At 43.4% G+C, this 8038-nt stretch overlaps 1 long non-coding RNA gene across 1 annotated transcript in view; it reads right to left on the bottom strand.

Moving 5' to 3' along the window:
- Nucleotides 1-8038, bottom strand: part of LOC308096711 — a 776952-nt gene that overhangs the window by 204399 nt on the left and 564515 nt on the right. The gene's annotated exons all lie outside the window — the stretch shown is intronic.

An 8038-nucleotide genomic window follows, 5' to 3' on the forward strand; every position in this document is an offset into this window, starting at 1 on the left:
AACAGTACATTAAAATATGTATCAGATACATATTTTAATGTACTTAAACAGTACATTAAAATATGTATCTGATCTGTGTGGAGTTTGCATGTTCTCCCCGTGTCTCCCAGGGTAGTTAATACCCTCACAAAAACATGTAGTAATCCTGGTCACTATACCGCCTCCCCCATGACAGCCGGGGCGCCTGATGGAGGGGAAAGGAACTGGTTGGAATAACGTGTTCCTTCCACGCGCTACGTCCTACCAGGGAAACTCTCCCCTGTCAGGTGACAAGAAGGTCAGTTGGCTCTCATGCACTGAAGGAAGCATGAGCTCGGCCCTGGCCTCCCCAGGCTGTGGGGGACTGGTGTAGCGCTGGTGTAGGGCTGGTGTAGCGCCCAGGATCACTTAGGAAATTGGCACTGGGTGAAAAAAAATGGGTTACAAAGATCGCGGGATAAAAATTATGGCAAAAAAATATATATATGTATCTGAAAACATCTGAGGTGAGAAATACGCATGGCACTACATGAACTTGTCTCAGTCAGTAGAGCTCTCTGTCCACCCACTGTACGACGAGACAACATGTGAGACCTCCTCTATCCACACTGGGCAAGACCTATAGCCGGTTGAAGTTGGCAGAAGTACCGCCCACGGAAATGACGTTGACGCTTTACAAATCTGTTTACTTTCTCTGTGAATGAAACGGGTGTTGTGATTGGTTGAAAAAGATCATTTCCGGGGGAAATATATACGACGGAAGTTCCACCCCTGTAGACCCTCTCCAATGTGATACAAATACAAAAGTAAAGAAACTGCAGTTACTAGTTACTTTCCAGATATAAATTATTATATTATAAAACATACATTAAACACTTTTTTATAACCACTTATTTTATACCTAGGCTATTTGAAAATAGACGATCTACAAGCTCACAATGCGTCGCAACGCGTTGTGAGCTCCCTCATGAGAGTGAGACCCCTCATTGTGAGATCATAAGACCCAATTATTGAATGTCAGTCTCCAGGTTTTCTTCAGAATATGTATGACACTTATTAACTATGACACTATGGCGCATTAGGAGTCCAACTAGTCAAATTTAATTTGACAAAAATATCCACCACAAGCCAGCATGGTGATGACCCCTGGGGACTCCACCTTATCCCGTAGCACTCGACCTAGCCTTGACGACCATGCAGTCTTATGCAAAGGTTAAAATGTAATTTAGATAGCATTAGACAGATCAGTTCATTTATTGACCTGGCATCCTATAGTTTCTATAGTTGCATTGTACAGATTATTTATTTTTTTATATACTGTTTAGACCAGTGGTTCTCAAACTTTTTAATGTCAAGGACCCCTAATTTGACACATATTAGCCCGCGGACCCCCGTTTGAAAAGATATGCCAGGGACCGCCACAAGAGAAGTTTTTTACGGCCATAACAGTGATTCTCAACCATTTTAGGAGGATCCCCATTTAAATGGATCAAGCCAAGGACCCCCATTTTTTTTTAATCTCTGGGGCCCCAGTCTACACTGTAGTATCATCAGTGTTAATTTAACTCTGAAAGCGTACAAATTGTTTCCTTTTGTACGCTCTCAGAGTTACAGACACAAGGGTCCATTTGGTTCATATTCTTAACTATCAATCATTTGGCTGGGGACCCCCTGGAACCCCTTCAAGGACCCCTGGGGGTCCCCGGACCCCACTTTGAGAACCACTGGTTTAGACTGATGCTAGGTTCTTGTTTTACCTGTGATTCTAGTTTAATGAGGCACTACACCGTCTCTCTGTATTTGATGTATGTGTTTATCTTGCTTACTGTAAGTCGCTCTGGATAAAGAGTGTCTGCTAAATGCTACATTGTAAATTGTTATCGTGATATTATCGTATTGTGAGTTTTTGGTATTGTTACATCCGCATTAACCACATGTACACCAGTGTCCCTATTCTGGGCATAATAGGGCATAGCATTGTTAGGGCATGCTATGCCCTATAGGTGAACATTCTGTGAAAATATAGGCAAACATGCGGTGACAATAGTAAGATCTATGTGACCCCGGTTGGGGACCCTAGTCAACAAAGTATATTGTCGCTGTTGGGCAGAAACCAAATTTCTCAATTGTTCAACTTTTTTTTTATAAATCAGTGCTATTGAACACTTACGTCTGTGTGTGTGTGTGTGTTTTAAAAATATTGAACCAATGAAAAGTATTAAAAAGCGCTTCTGACTAACTCCAACTCCATCAACAACATTACTATTATTAGTATTAGTTTTATCATTATTATTATTATTCACTTAGACTCCAGATCTCTAGTGTCAGTCAGTCTATTTTCCATCTTATCTCTCTATTCCCACAGTCCCTGTATGAATGTTTTACACTTACTGCTGTTGCTGCTATGATACCTGAATGCCCCCATGTGGTTTATCTGATCTTATCTTGTCTATCTTATCTTATCTGATCTTATCTTACCTAAATATCTTACAATCTATACTAACCCTGACATAAAAAAATCACTTCAGCACTGGACAGCTCCACCAGATGTTTGTGGTATTGTGTGGTAGGTACAGATCGTGGTCTAGGGCAGAGGTTCACACACTTTATCAAGTCATGGATATCCAAATTGGTGTATTTAGCCGCAGACCCCCATGTGAAAATGCCAGGGACCCCCAGAAGAGAAGATTTGTGTTAAAACAATTAACATTTCTCTCTCCCTAAAGCTCTTAGAATTAATTGTATACATTATTATTGTTATTATTATACGCTTTTATTAAACAAAACATTTTGTTTGAATCAACTTGATCTCTCCTTTATTGAATATTCCCTCACTAAAAAAGAACACAACGCGCAAGCTTGTCGATTGGCTATTTTCGCTGCATGTTTGCCCCACAGGTAGCCTATAGTCAAAATCTAGACCACCACACTCCACTCGGCAAATAAAACTGGCAAACAAACAAGACGGTTGCTTGGCAGAGAGCCAGACAGTCACCCAGGCAGACAGACAATACAACCAGTCTGATTATCAGAAAACAATTCATTGTGAAACACGTAGAGCAGTGCTGATATCTTTGAGTATAGGAGAGCCAGTCAGTCAGTCAGTCAGTCAGACAGACAGACAGACAGACAGACAGACAGACAGACAGACAGACAGACAGACAGACAGACAGACAGACAGACAGGTAGAGGCACCATCTGAAGTGGAGGCTAGATTTATGAATGAACCGCATGCCTGCCCGGGCAAAAAAAAGGTTACAACCACAATCATGTGTCTTCTGGACCACATGAAGCCTAGTATTTGTACATTAACTGCTTAAACCCCATAGCATCCGTATTGTGGGGAAAGCTTTCGCTGAAAATAGCAGATCGACAAGCTCACAGCGTGACACGTTGCTGTTGTGCTGTGAGCTTGTCGATCGCCTATTTTCAGCTAACGCTTCGACCACAATAACAGATAACAGAAAAGACACTAGCACTGAGCCCTGGGGGACCCCGCTAAACCATTTGGGGTTTAAGGGGTTAACCGCTTGAACCCTGTTGTCTATTCTGGGGGGCTAACAGTCAGTGAAAATAGCCGATCTGCAAGCTCACAACGCGCCACGGCTGCAGCGCGTTGTGAGCTTGTAGATCGGCTATTTTCGACGAAGACATTTTCCTGTGGAGGCGGGAAATACTATAGGATAGGATCTAGTATTGCGCCCTGGGGGACCCCTTTCCACTATAGTAGGCTATGCGTTTAAGTGTTTCACAGATGAATAGAGGGGAGAAAAGCATTTCCCGTTTGTCATTCAGAAGAAGTGACAACAAGGCATTGTCTGTGTGGAGTGGATGCATCAGAGAATGACAAAATTGCATAACCGTCCAAACGTTTGCCTGTGTGTGTGTGTGTGTGTGTGTGTGTGTGTGTGTGTGTGTGTGTGTGTGTGTGTGTGTGTGTGTGTGTGTGTGTGTGTGTGTGTGTGTGCGTCGTGTGCGTGTGTATACAGTAGAGAGAGGAGGAGAGAGAGAGGGACAGAGAGAGAGAGAGAGAGGGAGAGAAAGAAAGAGAGAGAGAGAGAGAGAGAGAGAGAGAGAGAGAGAGAGAGAGAGAGAGAGAGAGAGAGAGAGAGAGAGAGAGTGCACATGTACCAAATTCACACACAACCATACTCTATAGTAGGCTATAGCAGCTCCATACAGCTTGTAGGCTGCTGCACCACACTGCATGAGCAAAATGTACCCAAAAAGAAACGTGGGATAAACACGCACGCACGCAGGCAGGCAGGCAGGCAGGCAGGCACACACACACACACACACACACACACACACACACACACACACACACACACACACACACACACACACACACACACACACACACACACACACACACACACACACACACACACACACACACACACACAGATAACCAACGCACGCACGCAGGGAGAATCAATCTTTAAATAACCACCATGGATGTAATGATGACACTCACTAGCATCACAGCCCTGACGTGCATGCGTGTGCATTCACTCAGCCCCTACACACACACACACACACACACACACACACACACACACACACACACACACACACACACACACACACACACACACACACACACACACACTCATGTCCATCCACGCCAAGTCTAACTGCCGCAGCGGCTCTAGACTGGACCGTTTTAAATAGACTGGACCGTTGTAATAGACTGGACCGTTATATTAGCCTATACCTCAACCGTTGGTTATGGCCATCATCAGCATCATCATAATCATCAACAACACACCAAGCAGGCTATTTCATAACGTGCCGCTATATCTTTATTCTGCATAAAATACTATTTATTTTTCGCTTTTAGTCGAAAGGATTTTTATTTTTTTTACCAGAACAATTCATATTGGTGCAATGTGTGAGCGGCGTGCGCGCACTGCACGATGCACGGACATCATGTCACTGGAGCGTCATTTAATACCCTATGTGATATTTTAAACAAAAATGTTTGATAAATCACGGTTTAATGTAAGAAGCATGACATTCCCATACCTTTATGCCTGTGGTGGATGATGTCGCGTTGTCTTTAGAACAGAGAGGTGGTGATGCTGCTGTCTGAAGGTTTTCTACAGTATGTTGAATGATGAACAGATTAGGTTGTTTTCTCTTTCTTGATCGTGTCCTCCATGCAGGATCTATGTAGATCTCTTTCTTTGCTCTTCTTGCCAGAGAGAGTTGAACGTTTTGTCTCAGAACGAGTCCCAGCGGGCAAACTGTGTTATCAATAACCTGGGAGCCATGAAGAGCGCCGTGCCGTGCGTGAGACAGGTCAGGCAGGCCAGGGAGCTGTCTCACCACCCAGCTAGTGCTGAATTGACGTCACGGACCGGAGGAGGCTGCGAGTGGAAAACAAGAACGAATGACATAGATGTCAAGTAGGACGGTAGGGCCTGTATGTCTGTGGGAGGCAGTTTTTCGAGGTCAGGGCGTCAGGCCATATTATGGCATGTAGTGGATAGTGGGATGCTGTGTTTTGTGCGTGGCCATGGGGGCTGAACTTGACCACCACTCGGCCCCCCCCTTCCCCCCCGCCCCCCCCCCTCCACCCACTGCGTCTCGGGCATGTACGTGCGCGAAGTGCGCGCGATTTTTTTTTGCTTAATTAATTCATTAAATGACCATAAAACAACATTAACAACACTCTACCCATCCTTCAGTGTGTCCCATCCTCAAATGTTTTACTTAAATAAAAGTACTTATTTTAGTAGTAGTTACTTCTACTCCACTACATATAGACAAATATTGTACTTTTACTCCACTACAATTATTTGATAACTTTATTTACCATAGTTACTTTGTAGATTTTGATTATTATTACAAAACCACTTATACAGTATATATACTTTGGCAATTTGAAAATAGCAGATTTGCGACGCGTTGTGAGCTTATGTAGATCTGCTATTTTCAAAGAATTTGTATACATTTTAAACGTTTGAAAACTTGTGAAATGGGACCTTCTGCATAATGAGTACTTTTACTTTTGGTACTTTAAATACATTTTGATACCAATACTTTTCTACTTTTACTCAAGTACATTTTGAATACCTTACTTTTACTTGTAAAGTATTGTTACATCGCAGAATTGATACTTTTGTATGTAATTTTTTTTAGTACTTTTTCCACCACTGGTATTCAGTGCATGCAGTGAGTGACTGTTAGTGCACACAGGACGAGGGAGTCGAGGGACACAGCATAGCGACCCTTCATTTCAATAAGGGCAGACGGCAGAGCCAAAACCTGCAGAACATGTTTAGCACAGCCACAGAGATCACGACTTGTTTATTAGAGGCAATTGCATGTCTGGCTGGGGCCGCTTGACAATAGGAACGGTGGGGTGGGCGGAGGCTGCGGAGCTATATATAAAAAAAGAAGTCGATAGCTGAAAAGTGGGGGGACACAGAGGACCGTCGTCTATGGTTCTGTGTCCACACCCCAATTACCCCCTCCCCTATAAAGCCTGGTGCTCATTCACTCATTCCTGCTTGGCTCTCTGTATGCACTGCATGGCTTGTCTGAGCAAGGTGGGCAATTGATTGCTGTTTTGCTTTTAAACGATTTGTTTAGACAATTGTACTTATTGTTAATGGTCCTATGTTCCTCAGGCGCCCTCCTCTCTGCCTCAGTGTTGAGGTTGAGGATCAGAGGCCAAGAGGCTGTTTGTAGGCCAGGTGTTTTGTTTTATTTTATAGGCTTTGCTCCATTGCTGCTTTTGCCCCTTTGTTAGACCGCTATTTCCTATGGATTGTATTTTAATTAATTGATAACCCAACTGCTACTTGTCATTTATATATGGCTAATTGTCATTTCTTGTACCCAGATAGTTGGAGGCGACCGCAGTCGCACTGTGGGGGACAACTGTCTTCTATATCCACTGCATGCTGTGTGGTTTGTAGTGTGCACCTAACCCACCAATAGTGTCGTGTGTAAGTGTGTTTTTACAGTTTTGAAGCGTTTGAACTCTCACTCTACTAACCCCTCTGTCTCACTCTCTCCTCCCCTCTACAGTCTGACTGTGGCTTCTCCTCTTGTGATAGAATAGTGCTTTTTTACTGCCAGACCCCTAGCCAGACCCCTAGTGGTTGAAATCTGAATGGCCGGAAATCTGAATGGTTTCTAAACTATGTCACGCTAAGCTTGGCCAATCAAAAAGAGGGACATGTAAGAAAATGGTTTCGTCCAAAATACAATATCATTTTGGGGGTCCTTGACATGAAAAAGTTTGAGAACCACTGCTTTATATCCCCCGCTGTGGGGATGACGTGTCATACCCCTGACCTCACCAGACCTTAATGGGCGTACATATCTCCTTGTATGGTGTGTTCTATCCGTGACATCAGCTGTGGTGATGTCGGGCTTACTGCATACTTTCTACGATGTCAGTCTCGGGTGACTTAGATCAAACCAGGCCTGCTCCTTGTATGGGGATCTCAAACGGCCCCTTGCTCCATGGTCAGATCCTCTCCAACACACTGGAGACCCAATTGTTTTCTGTACATAGGCTATACGTTTATTGCCACCAGTGTTGATGATTTCTTGCATGTCATTGTATGTCTTTAAATGTCTTGATGAATTGAATACGCAGGAACACAATGGGAACAAGCCCTCAGGGCTTTTTGTTATCCTTTTTGCATTGTATAATAGTACCACTGTAATATTTGCAAACTGTTAAAGTATTCAATCACTCAATCACTCAATCACTCAATCACTCAATCACTCAATCACTCAATCACTCAATCACTCAATCACTCAATCACTCAATCAATAAATCACTGTCAGAGTTACAGACTTATAAAGGTCCAATTGGTTCTTAACTATAAATCGTTTAGCTGGGGACCACCCTGACGGACCCCTGGGGGTCCTCAGACTGCACTTTGAGAACCACTGCATATCAAACAGGGAGGGGGTCCTTGAAAAGAAACAGGTTGACAATCACTGCTCTAAAAGCTGTCATCTCGTTCTCAATCCTGATGGGGGCAGCAATGTCCCATCTCTGGATATAAAACATTTTGGTGTCATATATACT

This window comes from Gymnoscopelus braueri, assembly GCF_963280865.1.
Source record: "Gymnoscopelus braueri genome assembly, chromosome: 12".
NCBI lineage: Eukaryota > Metazoa > Chordata > Actinopteri > Myctophiformes > Myctophidae > Gymnoscopelus > Gymnoscopelus braueri.